The 19,920-nt window shown below is 39.2% G+C and overlaps 1 long non-coding RNA gene across 4 annotated transcripts; it reads left to right on the forward strand.

Moving 5' to 3' along the window:
• The first annotated feature begins 12,651 nt into the window (after nt 1-12,651).
• LOC110724423 lies at nt 12,652-18,946 on the forward strand. Of its 4 annotated transcripts, none has more exons than XR_002511989.1 (9): nt 12,652-12,961; nt 13,750-14,695; nt 14,784-14,942; nt 15,565-15,741; nt 16,853-17,019; nt 17,782-17,850; nt 17,928-17,988; nt 18,082-18,142; nt 18,789-18,946. It is a non-coding gene; the product is annotated as an uncharacterized LOC110724423 (long non-coding RNA). The 4 variants fall into 4 exon arrangements; XR_002511990.1 differs by having other exon boundaries at nt 13,750-13,986; nt 14,069-14,942; XR_002511988.1 differs by having other exon boundaries at nt 13,750-14,942.
• Nucleotides 18,947-19,920: the final 974 nt, after the last annotated feature.

Raw genomic sequence — 19,920 nt, forward strand, 5'->3', positions numbered from 1 at the left:
ATATATATAACTTTATGTGCTTTAAATAAGTTGTTGGTTGCACATTTTTGTGGAGATGGTGTGTGATATAACTTTAGTGCATATTCTTTCATGATGTGTGATTAATCCATTGTTTTTAATTGATTACATGTATCATCATATCCCTAGATACCCGTTCAAGGCTTTCTCATTAGGAGAAAGTCTTGAATAGTCCCCAGTTGGGACTGTTCTTGAACGTTTACTCTCACTTAGGTGGTGAATGTATGTTAGTTTTTTTCGATTTTAAGGAACATCTTGGCTTAGCATTTCCTCAATCACCATTTCTCTGGGTACATATGTGGGCAAGTAATTACCTACGTCGTGTACTTGAAGAACTGGGGGGAAATGCTGCCGGATTTTCCTTAAAATTGGAAATCTGATATACATTCACTAGTGAGAGTAAACGTTCAAGGATGGGTTAGGTTGGAGAGATAATGACCCTTTGGAAGCATATATGCATTTTTGTATCTATATGAATGTTATGTGCATGTTGTGTGTTTGAATTTTATTTGTATATATAATAGATGTAGCAATTATACATTATTCGTAATATGTTGCCATGTTTAGAGACAGTTTACTTAATGGAGAAGGATTGTGGATGGATGTATGGTAGACGTGATACATTGGAATTCTTTAATGGGGTTCAAGAGTTTTACGAGACGACTTCATCTTATAAGCGCACAATGGGTTTCGAGTGCCTCTATTGTCCTTGTGTTGATTGTAATAATGTGAAGGTGGTCAATAGTGTTGATATCATTAGAGATCATGTAGTTTGTCGTGGGTTTAGGGTTAAATATCATGTGTGGATTTGGCATGGTGAAGAAGGAGAGTACAGTGGGGATGTTATTGGGTATGATGTGCATGATGATAGAAGCAATGATATCCGTGTGGACGAGGAATACAAGAATGATGAACATATTGTTGATGATGGTGCTGAGGAGGGATTTGAGGATGATCATATGGATGAGGTTGAGGATGAAGGTGTGGATGAGATGATGCGTGGTTTTGAAGGTGACGTGTTTGAGTCATTATCAGAGGCTTCTAAAAAGCCTTTGTATCTTGGGTGCAAAAAATACTCCAAACTATCAACCGTGCTAACTTTTTTTAATATTAAGTCGAAGCATGGGTGGACGGACAGTAGTTTTACTTCCTTGTTGAGCGTGTTAAGTGAGATGTTGCCCGATGGGAATGAAATTCCTAAGTCTTACTATTACGCTAAGAAGCTCATGTGTCCATTTGGTTTGGAGTATAAGAAGATACATGCATGTCCTAATGATTTTATTCTTTACCGAAATGAATATGAACAATTGGAGGAGTGTCCAAGATGCAAGAAGTCGCGCTACAAGCACAAGAGTTGCAATGCTGGTACGAAGGGACCTCCTGCTACGGTGTTGTGGTATCTTCCCATAATTCCAAGGTTTAAGAGTTTGTTCTCTTTACCAAAAGACGCTAAAAACTTGAGGTGGCATGCAGAGGGAAGAAAGAAAAACAGAATGCTGAAGCACCCAGCCGACTCCCCGCAATGGAAGAACCTTGATATGAAGTTTGGGGAATTTGGTGATGAACTCTGAAATTTAAGGCTTGGTTTGTGCACGGACGGGATGAATCCATTTGGCACTCTTAGTACCCAGCACAGCACATGGCCGGTACTTTTAGTGATCTACAATTTTCCTCCTTGGTTGTGCATGAAACGGAAATATGTAATGCTTTCACTCTTGATATCGAGGCCAAGGCAACCTGGAAACGACATAAATGTGTATCTTGCGCCATTGGTTGATGATTTGAGAAAGATGTGGGACGAAGGGGTTTTCGTGTTTGATGCTCATAAGAATGAGACGTTCACATTGCGTGCAGCTCTTATGTGGACCATTAATGATTTTCCTGCATATGGCAACTTGTCTGGGTATAATAATAAAGGGAAAAAGGCATGTCCCATTTGTATTGATGATACGCCAAGCAGACGCCTTGATCATTCTTTCAAACAGGTGTATTTGAGGACAAGACGGTTGCTCAGGCGCGATCACCCGTACCGTCGGCAGAAAAGGCTTTCGATGGGACGGTGGAAGAGGGGACTTCTCCTAGGCCACTGACTGGTGAGGAGGTTTACGCTCGGGTTAAGGGTGTACGAACAGTATTTGGGAAATCTGAAAAAGCGGCGGAATCAGTTGCTCTCTTAAAAAAAGAATCAATCTTTTGGTTGCTCCCGTACTGGAAAGAACATGACGTTAGGCACTGTCTTGATGTAATGCATATAGATAAGAATGTGTGTGAAGCTCTTGTGGGAACGCTGATGAATATTCAAAACAAGACAAAGGACGGAAAGGGTGCACGTTTAGATTTGGAAAAGATGGGGGTGCGTCCAGAATTGTGGGTTCAGCAAAGGGTTAGTAAGGGAAAGGAACAGGAAAAGGAAAAAGAAATGGGTTTGAAAAAGGGAAAGGGGAAGAGCAAGGGAAAGGAAAAGGCCGCGGATGCGTCGAAGAAGAAAAATGAGGGAAAAGCCAAAGAGGGGAAGGCCTATTTACCTCCGGCTTACTACATATTGTCAAGGGTAGAAAAACGGATATTTTGTGAATGTCTGTATGGCATTAAGGTTCCATCAGGGTATGCATCTAACATGAAAAGATTTGTATTCTTAAATGGAGAATTGAAGGTGACAAGTATGAAATCCCATGATTGTCATGTTCTGATGCAAGTTTTTCTACCAATTGCAATACGTGGTATTTTGCCAAAGCACGTGAGGGAAGCTATTACAAGCCTCTGTTCGTTTTTCAATACAATATGTAGCAAAGTGCTTGATCCTTGTACACTTAATGCTTTACAGGCGGATGTGGTTGTGACTTTGTGCAAATTTGAGATGTACTTCCCGCCCTCGTTTTTCGACATAATGGTGCATTTGATTCTTCATTTGGTGCGTGAGATTAAGTTGTGCGGTCCAGTGTTCATGAGGTGGTGCTATCCTTTTGAAAGACACATGGGTACATTGCAAGATAAAGTTAGGAATTGGGCTCACCCGGACGGACGTATGATTCAAGGGACCGTGGCCGAGGAGATTGGTAATTTTGTGGCCGACTTTATAGCCGTTGGTAAACCTATTGGTATTCCTACTTCTCGACATGAAGGTAGACTTGATGGTCATGGCACAATCGGGTTGAAACGAATGTCACCTGATCGAGAGAAGTTCTTACAAGCACACCTTTATGTGTTGCACCATGTTGCAGATGTTCACCCATATTTAGACGAGCACATGGCTAGTTTGCGTGATGAGTTTCCGTCGAAAGGTGAAAGGGCACTGATGCAGTTGCACAATAAGAAGTTTGTGAGTTGGTTTCGTGATCGAGTGATGGGTAGAATGGATGAGAGTGTCACAGCTACAGTAAGGTGGCTTGCTTATGGTCCTAGGGATGATGTTCGCTCATTTGAGGGATATGACATAAATGGGTACATATTTTGGACTGAGAGTCAAGATTCGAAATCATCCTTGACCCAAAACAGTGGTGTAACGGTTGTGGCATCGTCAAGGGAGTTTGCAAGTGCTAAGGATAAATCACCCGTTGATGCAGAGTTGTCATACTACGGTCGAATTCAAGAAACATGGGAGCTTGATTATTGTGACTTCACGATTGCTCTTTTTCGGTGTAAGTGGGTTGATAATATCAGGCGTAACGTCAAATTTGATGACTTTACTCTTGTAGATCTTGGCAACCCGAATGATAGGGCAGAACCATTCATCCTTGCATCTCAAGCTAAGCAGGTGTTTTACGTATATGACCCTGCCGAATCAAAATGGTCTATTGTGCTAGCCGGCAAAAGAAGAATCCTTGGCGTTGGAGATGTCGAGGATGAGGAAGAATATGATACCTTTGATGACTCGCCACCTTTCACTATTCCTAGACCTGCTGTGCCAAATGAGATAGACGACCAAGCCAATTACATGAGATCAGACCACGATGAAGGAATATTAGATTGAGGTACTGTATATTTTCTGTTAGTTTGAATTGCAGGCGTAGAAAGAATTAAAAAATCACATTTTAGGTGAAAATGAATGAAATTGTTGAATTACTTGCCCATTTTTCTTATATTCTTTTAAATGAATAAGTAACTTGCATCACCATTTTCTATGTTTATTTGTATTATAATTCAACAATTTATATATGATTATAAGTTTACCTTACAATTCAGCAGCTAATAACGTGTTATGTTTGTAATGACAGGTTTTAACATCTAATGGCGGACGATCAATACCGTGTTCGAGTTGAGGATGTTGAATCTAATGATGATGATTCATCTAATGATGGGGACCAGCTGTATGATGTGAACAAGGAACCTGATTTGGATGAGCCAGAAGATCAGGCGCAAGATGTATTGGAGAGAATGATAGATGAGTTTGAAATTGCAGCTGAGCAAGCGCCTCCAATCGATAATGCCATTATGGAGCCATTTCGTGAGGATCAAAGTGGAGGGGGGGGGGGGTGCAGGCACCAGCGAAGAAAAAGCAGAGGGGTCCGACGACAGCTTTCAAGAAACCTGTCGGTCATATGGTCTTGGAGTATGACAGGGTAGGGCAACCCTCAGGTAAATGGCGTCGTCAGTATGCTGGTCAAGTTGGGATTTGTGCGCGCAAAATCCCCATTACGCTTCGTATGAGCGACGTACCTACAGGCTTGATTGACACGTTTTGGAATGATACCAGGGTAAGTTTTATGGAATCCACATTATTTATAAACAATTTCAATTTATTGTTATGTTATGGGAAAACTAATAATGCTTGTTATTTGTGCTTGCAGAGTCTATTTAACATTCCAAATGAGTACGCCAAGCGAAGGGTGTTTGAATCCTTACTTGCGGCAAGATTCAGAAGCTTCAAGTGTAACTTAGTTCGTTGGTTTATCACAAAGAAACTTGTGAGGAAACCAAAGAACAAGAAAGGAGGTGGCAGTGATGATGATGTCATCGATGAAGAGAAACTCCCATGGAAAATATGGCCTAGCATATCGAAGGATGATTGGGAAGCTTTTGTTCTTCAAAAATGTAAAAAAGAAGAAATTGTAAGTTTAAAGAACTATGATGAAAATTGTGTTGTAATTTATCGTCTTTTTTATTAGAAATGAAACTAACATGTCTTTTTATGTAGGAAATGAGGGAGCAGAATTCCATGAATGCATTGCAAAAGCAATACCACCATCATATGGGAGAAATGACGTATGATGAAAGGAGGGATACGTGGGTGAGTGAAGGAGTATACCCCACTGCGCTTCTAGGGTCCTCCACAGCGCCGTCTGACTCCACAACCAGTACTTTGGTGAGTCGTGCTGGGGATTTCTTTTGCTCTATGCATTCGCAGGACAAGAAAACCGGAAAATGGTCCATCAAGGCTCCGGAAACCAAAGAAATGACAAATAAGCTAGTAAGAAACTATGAACTAGTGAACTAAATTATTCATTTGCATGTATATCACTTTATATAAACACTTACTTCATGTTTCCATTTTGTTTTTGCTACAGCTTGAGTACACTGGAGAGCTTGTTGAAGGCAAGCTCGTCCCGACGGTAGAGAAGGACCCCTTCACCTTGGCTTTGGGAAATCCCTACCATCTGGGACGGGTATTAGGTGCTGGGGGGAGCTTGCTAGGATGGGAGAAGGTAATGGGTCCTGAATATACAAAATCTGGAAGATCCCAAGCAAGTGTGAACTCGCCACAGAACTTCGATGCCACAGTGGCATCAATTAAAGAACAAGTGCGCAATGAGATGCGCGAAGAGTTCAATGCATGGGCGAAGCAAATTAATTTGCCGTCCTTGCCCTTTTCCTCGACAACACCGGCCGACTCAAGTAGTTACCCACGAAGAGAAGGAGAACAGAAGATAAATGCACGCGAGGAGGTACACGATTAGAATTCAAATCTATAAGTTTTGATATGTTGAGTTACGTGGGTACGGTTCTAATTAATGTTTCACTATCAATACACTATTGCAGATTGGTACTCCTTCACATGCGAACTCAAGGGGGCTTGATACTCCGACACCTCATCACTTTCCTATTCTACAGGTGATTTTTTACTTACTTGTTTGGATAATGATATTGGTTTTTGGATTGTGTTGTGAAATGGTTAAGTTGGTTGTGAAATGGTCAAGTTCGCTGTGTTGTGTTGTTGGTGTTGCTTTGTTGATGTGATGTGTTGTTGTTGTTTGCTCTTCCTTCTCCTTCTCCTCATTCTCCTCCTCCTTCTCCTTCTCCTTCTCCTCCTCCTTCTCCTCCTCCTCCTCCTCCTCCACCTTCTCTTTTTTCTCCTTCTCCTTCTCTTTCTCCTTCTCCTTCTCTTTCTCTTTCTCCTCCTCCTCCTCCTCCTTCTCTTTCTTCTCCTTCTCTTTCTCTTTCTCCTTCTCCTTCTCCTTCTCCTTCTCTTTTTTATTGGGAAGCCGAGAAGGTAGGCTGCAACTGCAGTGCAGCAGCTGTGCATCCTGCAGCTGCTGCCCTTCCCGCTCGGGTTTTTGTTTATTTTTTTTTTGCACTCGTTTTGTTTTTTTTTTTTTTCTTTTTTTTAACTAGCACCTAAGATACTTAGTTATGAATATTTATGGCTTGAAACAACATAAAAAAGCAAATTTACAAGTTTTAGGTTCATTTACTGTATTTATGGTTCAAAATGGGCAAAATGACGTCTAACTTGCCCATTTTTCATGATTTTTTCTCAATGCTTGAATTAATTGCTATATTACCCCTAAGATACATAGTTATGAATATTTATGGCTTGAAACAACATAAAAAAAGCAAATTTACAAGTTTTAGGTTCATTTAGTGTATTTGTGGTTCAAAATGTGCAAAATGACTTCTAACTTGCCCATTTTTCATGATTTTAGCTCAATGCTTGAATTAACTGCTATATTATCCCTAAGATACTAAGTTATGAATATTTATATGAAGTATCTTCCTAATTGGTGCAGGAAGAGACCCGTTGTGAACTTCTTCACCCGGGCGAATCATATGATGGACCTTTGAATGTTGTTGCCTATGGTAGTGCACAACCGGCCGAACAAGGTACGGTCCATCTTCGACCTCTTCTGCCTGAGCATTATTCTGTCGGGATCCATTCTGTGGTTCCCAGGTCCGAGGACATCTTAATACCTGTGCCCGTGGAGGAGGATGAGTTCACTACACTCTGGGCAGCAAAAGGTAGTTTTGTGCAATGGCCATCTACTTGGATACGGTTGATGAACCAGGTAATTAAGATTTAGATTTCACGCTTTAATCTTTTCTTCCCAAGAGTTGGATGGAAATCTTTTCTAACCATTTGTGTAATTTGTTTTATTAGTTATTGAGGAAAAGCCAAACTCCAAAGAAGAGGGTGGAGGGGCCAAAGCAGAGGAGTGAACATGGCTCGGTAAGTGGAAAAGCATCGATGAAGAGCCCTTCACGAGGTTTAGCTACGCAAGCTACTCCATTAGTTGAAGACACGGTGCTTCAATCGCTATCTCAGGAGTTAGCTTATTTGCACAACCGTGTTTGCGTGTTGCCTAATGACAGCCCCATCCAAATTCAACTTCCTAAGGAAATGTTCCACTACGATGATGATGCAACGGTATGGCTATTCAAAGAAGATGTGAAGGAATTTATAAGTGGTGCAATGCTTAACATTTCCCTCATTCAAATATCCATGAGGTAATTCAACTGGTACTCAATTTATGTTATTCAGTTTAGTGGTGTTTGTCGTTTGGTTTTCGATTAACATTGCGTTATCATGCATGCAAAGCACTCCAGGAGCAAATATGGGAGCTTGAATCTCCTTGTCAAGTTGGGTGGTTGTGCCCTGAGCAGATGTCCACTGCTAGAATCTTAGGCAACTCCGCTGACGTGTTGTACTATGCTGAACAGGGTATCAGGCAATCAGTGAGTGCGGGAGACAAGTTTATATTCGTCCCATACTATGAGGAGTACGTCTGATTATGCTAGTCAAGTTCATTTGTTTTCCCAGTTTATTTGTTGTAATAGGCTAACTATTGATTTGTTTTTCTCGTATGTAGTTATCATTGGACCCTACTTGTGATTTGTGTTTCCAGTAACACAATCGTCTACTTTGATTCTGCTCGGTTACCTCAAGTAAGAAAGCGCCTCGTGAGGTCCATACTGCAAAAGTAAGCATCTAGTTTGTTTCACTTCTTGTTATTCATTTTCATATCTTAACTCATATGTATTGATTATACTAGTCAAATTTGAACTTATTACTTTGATTTTTTGTAGTACCATGAAGAAGATAAATCCTCGATCTCCTCGAGGTCCTACATGGAAAGCACCCAACGTAATTCACCCATGATGTTGTGATTTTATTACTTTACAATGCTTAAGATGTTGCTTATTTTCTATGCATTTTGATTCATGTGCTTTGTTAATCATGCTAGTGCGCACAACAGGAAAACGGAGTTGATTGTGGCCTATACGTGATGAGATTCATGTATGACATAGTGATGAGTCATTGTACAGACACACGTCAGCTTGAAGAGGTTTGCCATTTTGGTTGAAATTGCATCCCAAAACCAATTACTTGCTCTTTTCTTGTAATCTCAAGCATTAAGAACTTATAACTAAGTTATTATGACATGTTTTAACTAGTTATGAGTTAAATAGACAAGAATTATAGAAAATAGGCATCATAGTACCCAAAATGGCCTTACTTAAGCCATTTTGGTTGAAATTGCGTCTTAAAACCTCTTTATTGCTCTTTTCTTGTAATCTCAAGCATTAGTCACATTTAACTAAGTGATAATGACATGTTTTAACTAGTTATGAGTTCAATAGACAAGAAATATAGAAAAAAGGCATCCTAGTCGCCAAAATGGCCTTACTTGAGCCATTTTGGTTGAAATTGCATCCCAAAACCACTTACTTGCTCTTTTCTTGTAATCTCAAGAATTAGGCACCATAACTAAGTGAAAATGACATGTTTTAACTAGTTATGAGTTCAATAGACAAGGATTATAGAAAATAGGCATCATAGTAGCCAAAATGGCCTTACTTGAGCCATTTTGGTTGAAATTGCGTCCCAAAACCTCTTACTTGCTCTTTTCTAGTAATCTCAAGCATTAGTCACATTTAACTAAGTGATAATGACATGTTTTAACTATTTATGAGTTCATTAGACAAGAATTATAGAAAATAGGCATCATAGTAGCCAAAATGGCCTTACTTGAGCCATTTTGGTAGAAATTGCGTCCCAAAACCACTTACTTGCACTTGTCTTGTAATCTTAAGCATTAGTCACATTTAACTAACCCCAATTAATATTAATTCACTTCTACTAACTCACATTTTGTGTATTCTAAGTTTTGTAAGGGGCAAACGGGACAACCATACACGAGCGAGGAACTCCATGTAATTCGGGAGATGTTGGCGACCTACATCACATTTAATTTGTAAATATCGTGAAACATTTTTGTACTATATCATCTCTTCATCAATCCTAGCCTTAGCTTACTAATTATGTACTATACACGAAACATTTTTCTAATTTATGTCATCTCTTGCGATTGTTATTATTAATTATTTATATTTTGTTATTAATAATACTAATTATTGTTACTATTATCATAATAATTATTATTATTATTACTATTATAATGTTAATAATAATTATTATTAATATTAATATTATAATAATAATAATAATTATTATTATTATTATTATTATTAATATTAATATTATAATATTCATAATATTGCAGCAAAAAAAAAAAGTCAATATTAGTGCAGCAAAAAAAAAAAAATAGAATACAGGTCAATGGCAACGGTTAACCGTTGCCAATATTTAAAAAAAAAAAAGCGCGCCATTGTATTTGTCAACGGTTAACCGTTGCCAATTATTTTTAAAAACAAAAAAAAGGGCGCCATGGTCAATGGTAACGGTTAACCGTTGCCAATTGCTTGAGTTGGCAACGATTTTGAACCGTTGCCAATTATTTTGGGATTTGGCAACCCTCAAATACGCAATGGTTCAAAACCGTTGCCTTTGGAGGGGTTTGAACCGTTGCCAATTTGCTCTTTTCGTGCAGTGCAAGGAAATTGTGAATGTTATTAGTGCTTATGCTCCCCAATTTGGTTTAGGTGCAAAAGAGAAACGACAATTTTGGGAGGATTTAGATGAGGTGGTACAGGGTGTCCACCACGCAGAGAAATTATATATTGGAGGTGATTTCAATGGGCATGTTGGGGTGAGCAGAGATGTCATCGAGATGGTTCATGGAGGCTTTGGGTATGGACAGAGGGATGCAGGTGATGAGGCTACTATGGACTTTGCCAAATCATATGAATTAATTTTGGCTAATACTTGGTTTAAGAAGCGAGATTTGCACTTGTTAACTTTTCAGAGTAGAGCAAATGCAACACAAATAGACTACCTGCTTACAAGGAGCACGGATAGATAAAGTTGCTTAAACTGCAATGTCATCCTAAGATAGTGCAGTCACCCAACACCGGCTTTTGGTTATGATAATTAATTTGAAAGAGAAGGCGAAGAAAAAAGGAAGACAAGAGGAGCCAATGATAAGAAGATGGACTCTAAGGGATGCAAATACTAAGGTTTTTACAGAAAAGTTAATTAAGGAGGCGGATTAGGATGAAGAGATGCATCTAGACATGACTTGGTTACGGATGAAGGACTGTTTCTTGAGAGTGGCCAAAGAGGTCTTAGGGGAATCAAGGGGAAGAACTTCGATGCAGCGTGATACTTCGTGGTGGAATGAAGAGGTGAAAGCAATAATTAACCAAAAAAGGGAATGTTATCAAGCCTTGGGAAAACGTAGGAGCGACGAAACCTTTGCAGCGTATAAGGAGGCTAAGAGCAAGGCAAGGGGAGTTGTTCGCCAAGAGAAAGAAAAAGCTTATCAGGAGGTTTATGAAAAGCTTAACTCCAAGGAGGGAGAAAAGATCATTTATAAGATGGCAAAGAGAAGACAAGAGGTAAGGAAGGATATTGGTATGGTAAAGTGTGTCAAAGATAAGAACCAAGTTGTTCTAGTACAAGATGAGGACATTAAGGACAGATTGAAGGGGTACTTTAATGAATTGTTTAATGGAAGTAATGGAGTAGTGACAGGAGATACCTCTTTTAGTGATGAAGAAATCAACATGGAGTATGTGCGGAGGATTAGGAGAGTAGGGGAGGAGATTGCACTGAAGAAGATGAAGCCTAAGAAGGCGGTTGGCTCTGATGGTATACCGATTTAGGTGTGGAGGTCTTTTGCTAAGATTGGTATTGATTGGTTAAAAAATCTCTTTAAAAAGATATGGAGAGCTACAAGGATCCCGCGAGATTGGAGGAATAGCATCTTGGTGTGAGGAGGGCATCCCGTCGTTGGGGATCCTACTTCCTCTTTGCCCATGGCCCTTTAAAGGCTCGGACTTTACACTTTTTAGGGTGTGTTAGGATTTGAATTGACTATTTGAGGGACCTTGCATTAGAGTTTATTCTATCATAACTCTTTTTTATAAGAAACTAATACGAAGTTGCCAATGAGTTTTAGGAAAACTCATAAACCTCGTTCATGCCTTTTTCCCAAGTAGAGTTCAAGAGATATTTAGCACGAATCATAAGTTTACCCATGCCCAAATTGGTCTACCTGTACCAGAAATGAGTTCGGGAGCAAGGGTACTAAACTAATGTTCCATATAGGGGGGAATCGCTATCCTAGCCCTTGTGCGGCCTCTACTAGCTTTTCCTTTTTCACGATTTCATAACCAAAAAATATATGCAACATGATACCTAATTACTAAGTTAGTTGATTTTATGTACATGCGTTAATTACAAAAAGATTACGATGCAACGAATGTTATGATTCTTATTTATTCCAAATTCGTGAAAAGAACAATAAATAGACAAGATTCACCTTGACTTAGGTGATAAAACAACAATTAATTATTCAATTCTTGTCTTTAATTAGCGTAAGAATACTATGTGAAATTAATTAATTAAAGTTTATTTAAAGTGATTAATCAACACTAATTAATCAATTAAAGTTGTTTAAACAAGCAAAGAGAAGTGATTTATCGAAGTGTTCGGGAATTTACCACTTTTCCTTGCTAGATCTTCGTTTAGAATGCAAATGGTCACCTTCTTGTTGCGGAACCTCCACAGTAAGAAGAGAGTAATTAAAGGGTGAGTGTTTAGGACAAGAGAGTTAATTATTACATAAATTAACAAAGATGTTATTAATGAATTTTAGGCTAATTTTCTGTGTCTTTAAAGCTCGTATTGAACCTTTATTTATAGGAAATGGGTGAGATTAGGATTTCGGAGATTCAATCGCAGCAGGTGGCGCACGCAACTCTGAATGTTGCGAGCGGCTGATGCGCACAAGTGATTTGGTTGCCTTACTCATGGCAATGTGACCTCTGGTCTTGCGCATGGCTTTATGGTAAGATTCGATTCAGTATATTTTGAAATTTTATATCTTCCGCAAGCGCATCCTTAAAAATCGCGCTGGATGCTGCGCGCAACCTTATGAGTTGCGCGCGCCAGTCCAGCGCAACTTCTTGAGTTGCGCGTGGATTTTTCTGCGACATCCCTAGTTTTTTACCTAGGCGCTCTAAATCCGTTCAAAATTAGGTTTAAACTCGGGATTAGGCCTTATTTCTGATCGGGCTTTAGTATTAATGAGCTTAAGTTCATTTCGTTTGGGTCAAGCTAGTTGGTTAACGTGTTTAGGCTTTATTCAAGAGTCCAGATGCGCGCAAGTTTCAGAGTCGTGTAGGGATTAAAAGTGCAATTCTCAGAGTTATGCGCGACACTTAAGTTAGTTACAGAAAAGGGAGAGTGCAATTTCTCGATTCACTGTCTCTACTTCCTCTTTCGCCATTTTCGTTCCTTTCTCTCTCTACAAAGCTTGGTTTTACCCCTTTTTGAAGCTAAAGAAAGGAGATCTCGCACCCCATTTGTATTTGCAAAAAATCTAATGTAAGTTTTCTTGTTATTTTCTCTCATTTTTGGCCGAAATTGTGGAAAAATCGAACCAAATAACCCTAAATTTGGAATTTGGGGGTTTTTTTTTTTTTATTTAGCCCATAATTCTTGAAATTGTTTGTTCCATGATGTTATACTATGTTTATACAGTGTTTTGCAACAAATTTCATGAAAAATGGTTAAGTGTAGAACCTTGTATGCGCACATTTTTGTTTATGTTCGTATTTTTTTTTGCACTTTTCTTCGATTTTTAGTTTGAATTTTCTATTTTTGCTTGCTCATTTGGTTATACTTGTTGATTATGTGATGAATTATAGTGTTATGCCTACAATTATGCTCATGAATAATGTTTTGAAAATTTTAAGTTTAAGAAATTTTCTTGAATTATTATTCATGTTTGAGAAATGGCACGAAATCCATGTTATTTCTATTTTTTACAATTTTCAAGTTTCAAAATAATTTTTTGGTAGATGATATTTATATTTGGGTGGTTATTATTCATCCTTTAACTATTAACTTCCAAGAGTTTTTGGAATAATCTTCAGAATGCTTAGTCGAACTGGTATAGGTTGGCTTTATAGGCGTTTGAGCCCCTATTTACTGAGTTCAATTGTAGCTGTCGTAGCCCCCATATATTGGGAGGCATTTGACTTAGTGTTTTACCCTTTTTGCAGCTGTTACGCTATCGAAATGGGTTTAGAATTTAACCTTATGTTTTTTTAAGACATAAAAAACATATTCAATCGTGTAATTTTTGAAATCCCATCGATGATTATTTGTAGCATAGACTCTCCCCCATTTGTTGAAGCTGAGGAGGTCTTAGGAGGATTAGTTCCTGACGAGGTGGTTCTCCCTCGAAAGAGGGTGCACGTGCTCGTGAGGTAGGCAAGGAGCAGCGCGTCGGTGCTGAGCGACGTCGCCACGAGGAGTTAGTTTGGGAGGCTTCTCCCAACAAGGATTCGCAGGTCCTTAAATGGGACCCAGACAACCATGTTTCGATTTGGGGTTAGCGCGGCATAGTGAGTATCTTGTGTTTATTTCTTGCTTTTTCTTTTTTTGGATTCCTTTTCAGATCCACCATAATCGAATTTCTTTTTACAGTGACCTAGCATGCGCCTGTACGGTTTGGGTGACTTGAGGGGTTGGTTTGAGACTTTACCTAAGGTAGTGAAGGAGGCGATAGAGCTTTTGGAGGTCAGTCCCTAGGTTGCAGCTCTTCGGGATTTATCGAGTCAGACTGTGTCACTAGCTTTCCTTAACGGGCTGTTGAAGTTTTGGTGGGATTCCACCTACACTTTTCACTACCTGTGGGGATAGATGATGGTTACCTCTTACGATTTCTCTAAGATCACGGGCTCTCCTTTTGGAGGTGAGCCCGTGGTTTAGTGGAAAATAAAGGGGTCAGATGAGATATTGCGTGATTCTGGGGGGGATCGTCTTGCGGCGACCCTCCATGTGTATGCGCAAACTTGTCCGTACTCAGTTCTTGCCAATGAGTTGTCGACTGATGAGGTTGACCAACAGTGTACTCTTGAGTAGTAGTCTCAAATATACATTGCTCACGTTCTTTCCGTCACTATTTTGAGTGATCGGGGAGAGCGCTTCGCCGTTGGGTTACTCGTTTGCTTCAGTGAGTTGGGGTAGGTGGGTGACCTTAACTGGGCGGAGGTGTCGTACGTCTGTTTTCTTATTGCAATGGCCAAAACTACCCGAGTGATGGGTTTCGCGGTAACTACTGTGGTGCCCTAAATCTACATTTCATGGCATGGCTGTATTCTCGATTTTTAAGCTGATCATGTTTTTGTTTGCTTTTTAGGTCTAGGGTACTCGTACCTGCTGTTTTAGGGGGTTTTTACGTGTCCTGTGGTAGATTTACGTCACTAAGTTTGGATCCTCGTGGCTTGTACCTGCACACAAACGAAAGCTCTGGATGTTCGAAGTTCTGCCTCTGATGATCAAGTTAGTTCGTGTCGAAGTGAGTAAAATGCGGAAAGTAAAATAGATCTTCTCGGATCTCGAGATCAAGTGATTTCTCTATCGTAAGAGAATAATAAATGTTGTAAAAATTGAACATGCCCCCAAATGGGGTTAATGCCCCTATTTATAGGGTCAAAGGGAAATGTGCCCTTCCGTAGGTCATTTAGTCTTATATTGTCGGGTCGCGCTATTTTACAACGCCTCGGGAAATGGGCCAAAGAAGAATGCCAATTTCCTTCGGCCTTCGCATGCCACCTATCATGTCCTAGTTAGCCCTTTTAGGGCATTCACTAGTAGAAAAAATGACAAAGGCACCCCACCTTTGGCACCGGTTTTTGAAAATCGGTGGTTAAAAAAACGGGTGGGATTGGAAAACAAGCTTTTGGCACCGGTTCCAGCCAAACCGGTGGCAAATTATCTTTTTGGCACCGGTTCAAATCGGTGCCAAATAAAAAAAAAAAAATTTTAAAAAAGGGGAAAAATGGATTTGGCACTGGTTCGGTTCAAACCGGTGCCCATTTAAAAAAAAACAAACCCGCTCGTATTTCTTCTTCTTCTTTTCTTTCCCCCTGCTTTTCATTTTCGGTTTTCCCTAACTCTCGTTTTCCCCCTCTTCTTAGCTTCGACCACCTCTGAAGTTCAACCTTTCTCCATATCTTTCCTCCGTTACGCGTGCTCGTAGTTCTCCATTAAAGCGCATTTTGAGCTTTGTCCATATCACTCCTCCACTACGCGTACTTTTAATTCTCCATTGAAGCGGATTCGAGCTTTCTCACCTCCATTGAAGCAGCTTCGAGGTAAAAATTTGTTTTTGTCCTTTTTAGATTATCGATTTCAGTTTTCGCAATTTAGGGTTTGTTGTTGATTTGATTTTCGAATTTAGGGTTAGTTCTTGTAAACTAGGGTTAGTTTACTACCGCAACACTCTTAATTTCGATTTGGGTTTTCTGGGTTTGGGTTTCACTTTGGGGTTTTTCTGGATTTGACATTTTCTTTTAGGTAGTCAATAGGGAGGCAGTTTTGTGGGGGTTTAAGGGTTTCATGGGTGGTGAGGGTGGCTGCGGTGGTCTATTTTTGGATAACACAAATTCACAAATTCTGGGGGTGGGGGAATGGTTTTAGGGGTGGGGGTTTTGAGTCTACGACGCTTTCGGGTCAGGGGAAAGGGGTGGGGGTTTCGGGTGGGGAAAGGAATGGGAGTTTAGGGTGGTTTCGGGTTGGGAAATTCAAGTTTTGGGCGGTTTTATTTGTGGGGCTGGGGCGGGGATCTATTGCGCTCATGTGGTTCTGGAAGGAGGGTGGTTTCGGTGGTGGTGCAAGGGGGTGGCTGTCGGGGCTAGGCTGGGGAGTGGTTGTCGGGCTGGTGGGGAATTATTGTAATATTGAAGTTAATATGTTGGATTTTAGGGATTTTTGAATTTAAATCAAATGATTAAGCAATTTAATTTTTAGTTTGAATTTAAATTTCATTTATTTGTAATATTATGTACTTGAGATTGGATGAAATCAATTTTTTAGTGGTAATTCAATGAAATTAAGATGAAATCAGTTTTAGGAGTTGATGTTCGAGTTGTTATTGTTGGGGTATTTTTTACTTGTTGTTGTTAGAATCGGTGTTCGGATATTGTTTACTTACTGTTTGAATTGGTGTATGGGTGGGGATGTTGTTTACTTGTTGTTATTCGAATTGTTGTTGGGCTGTTGTTTTCTTGTTCGAATTGCTTTTGAGGTGTTGTTGGATTGTTGTTGTTCGAATTGTTGTTTGAATTGGTCTTAGTATTGTTGTTGTACTTGGATTGAATTGAAGTGGTTGATGCATTAAACTATTGATACATATTTGGCCAGCATAGTCTGAATTATTTTTGGAAAGAGAACACACAAATGTTGAGATGTGTGAGTTGTGTGCAGGTAAAGGCACTTATGAAGGATCATTTAAATGGAAAAGCAGGAGGATAAAGTGAAAAGTCATCTCAGCCTAGGGCATCAGTTGAACCGAACTCACGTAACTTTGATGATTTAGTGGTGAAATTCCTTAACAGCAAAGATGTTTGAGCTGCAGAGTTCTTTAGACCCTGGTATGTTTTTGTACGGCTTTTTTTGTTTGAATTGTTAGTTTGAATTCTGATCCTCAAGTTTTTATACTATAATGCATCGATTGTCAAAGGGGGGGGGGGGGTCATCAAAGCGAACTGCTTCATATCTATTATATTATCTTTGTCTTAATAAATACTGTGCATGAAAATGTTCTTAGAATAGATTTCACTATTCTTGTCAACCATATGTCTATTATTAGTGGTTGTAGGACATGATAGCTTCACTTAAGGATGAAAATTCTTAAAATATAATGTTGTTATTTCTGATTTAAATCATTGCTGTTGTTAATATCCTCGAGCAATTGAATTATTTTAGCATGGGCGTTAATCCTCATCTCTTGCCTAATAAGTGACTAAAGAGAAATTAGAGCAGTTTTTGCTTCTTTAAATTGATATGGCCCTACTGGCATTACTTCTGCCTATTATTAGCCTCATTTTTTACATAGGCATTACTGATTTAGCTAGCTTCTCACCTTTGGGCTCTGGTGCCTCCTGAAAACTTTTTGTCAGCTCATAGAACTCAATGGATTTTAAATCCTGCACCTTATTTTTATATTTTATTGTTTGTGAGGAAGGCTTAGAATAATTCGTTGGTTCTGTGCATGTCTCGGTCTTTGCTGTAGAAGTAGTAGCCTCTAACTCCACTGACAAGTCTTCAGGCTCTCTCATTGTTCATTCTTTCTAGTTATTTCCGTGATTATGCGTTCAATGACAGTATAAATATCACTTTTTCTTGATTCTCAGCAACTGTGTTCTTGGGATCCACTTAAGAGGCCAACAACAGAGCAGGCGCTGCATCATCCATTCTTTAATGTATGTAATAATGCAAGTTCAAATTCATAAGGTCTTTTCTGTGTTTAATTGATAACTTTACTTGAGCTATGTGGCAGGGTGCTTCATGGGTCCCTCGTCCAATTCATGGTCCTTTACAAAACAAACCAGAGTATACGAGTAAGCATTTAACACCACATATTATGTCGAACCAGCTTTGTACTAATTCAGTAATTCTTTCGATGATAGTTAATTGCCCTTCTTGCTTGACAGAAACAAAGGAAGACGGCGCCTTCTAATCCGTGTATCTCCCATTGAAGAGGCAACTTCTGAGGTAACTTGTTGTTTGAGTCTGATTCATTTTAATTGTCAATGCGGTAAGTTTAGTGTTCGAAATCTCAACTATTTTTAATGTTTGAATCAAATTTCCCTTTGAATTTTCGACCCTAATTTGTAATTGAATCAAATATCCCTTAAAATATGTTATTTTTCGGGCATAATTTGATAATTGAATCAAATAACCCTAAAAATATGTGCTTTTTCGAATTTTAATTGAATCAATTGGGGTTCTGTGAATTTTGATTTGATTTGCATGTGAATAGTTTACCATCCTCAGAGAAATAAAATATTTGATTGAATCAATTGGGGTTCTGTTGAATGTTTATTTGATTTACACGTGAATAGTTTACCCTGATGGATTCATGAATTATTTGCTTTATTTTCATGAAAAGCAAATTCTTCAATTACACAGTAGCCAATTTCACATGCTCCATTACAACTACACCTCTTCATGACAGGGTCTTTAATATTGCATAGCTTTTGCCATTCCTACTGCTGTGAAATCTGCCGGGCTAAAGTTTAACATTTTGCTTTTCATGAATAGTGTTGATCTTTAATCCCTTCTTATATAATTGCATGTCAGGTTTTGTTTGCTAGGACTACTAATATAATAATAAGTGCATCCTTGTTTTTGGCTTCAGGGTGCTGCCGTGCTTGTGGCCTGCGTGGGGTTTAGTGCTGGGTTTTTGAAGCTGCTACTGCTGTTGTTGGGCTGCCTGTTGTTGGGGTGTTGCTGTTTTTCTTTTGGTGTAGCTGCTGCTGGTGCCTAATGTTTTCTGTAGGTTGGTCTGTTGCCACCTGTTGGCCTGTTTTGCTTGGGGCTGCTACCACCTGCTGTAGTGCTGCTGTGTTACTGAGTTGCCGTATGTGTTCAGCATTCAACATAAATCTCAAGTGTTTTTTTTTTTAGGTTTTTTAAAGTGTAATATTACAAGTTATTGAAGAAAATATGTGTTTTATGTATATTATGATTATATATACGTATTTGGTAGAATTTAAGTGAAAAAATGCAAAATTTTATTTATTTTTTATTTTAATATTTTTTTTTGGGCACCGATTTTGTAAAAGAACCAGTGCTAAAACAAAAATTTAAATTTTTTTTGGGGACTTTTGGCACCGGTTCTAAGTCAAAACTGATGCCTATTGTATTGAAATTAAAAAAGATAAAAGCGCGCCATGGGTAATTGGCACTGGTTAGAGGGTATTTGGCACCGGTTAACCGATGCCGATTCTTTAAATAGCCACCGGTTTTGAACCGGTGCCGATTCTTTAATTAGCCACCAGTGTTGAACCGATGCCAATTCTTTAAATAATCACCGGTTTTGAACCGGTGCCAAATTTTCAGAGATTTGGCATCCCTCAAATACTCAACGGTTCAAAACCGGTGCCCGTAGGGTGGTTTAAACCAATGCCTATTTATGTTTTTCGCCTAGTGATTCATAGGGTGACACTTGTCACGCTTTTACTAGACCACGTGGCTTGCGTAAAAATACCCAAATCATTTGCCCCTCATAGGGGTGACGTGGCGTTCCACGTGGCGCTTGTGACAAGTGTCACGCATGCATTGGTGAACGGTATTTTAATTGTTTACCTTCTGGAGTAAATTTCAAAAATGATCCTGAGATGTTACTCCTCTGTAAATAGTTTTTTAACCCCTCATTTTCACATATTCACGAAAAATCTTTGAGAGAATCTTTGACCTTTGAGAGAAAAAACCTCTGCCGCTTGTATTTTGTCCGCCTGCATTGCAGTCGTCACAAGCTTCAATCAATC

The sequence above is a fragment of the Chenopodium quinoa genome, unplaced genomic scaffold (genome assembly GCF_001683475.1).
Source record: "Chenopodium quinoa cultivar QQ74 unplaced genomic scaffold, ASM168347v1, whole genome shotgun sequence".
NCBI lineage: Eukaryota > Viridiplantae > Streptophyta > Magnoliopsida > Caryophyllales > Amaranthaceae > Chenopodium > Chenopodium quinoa.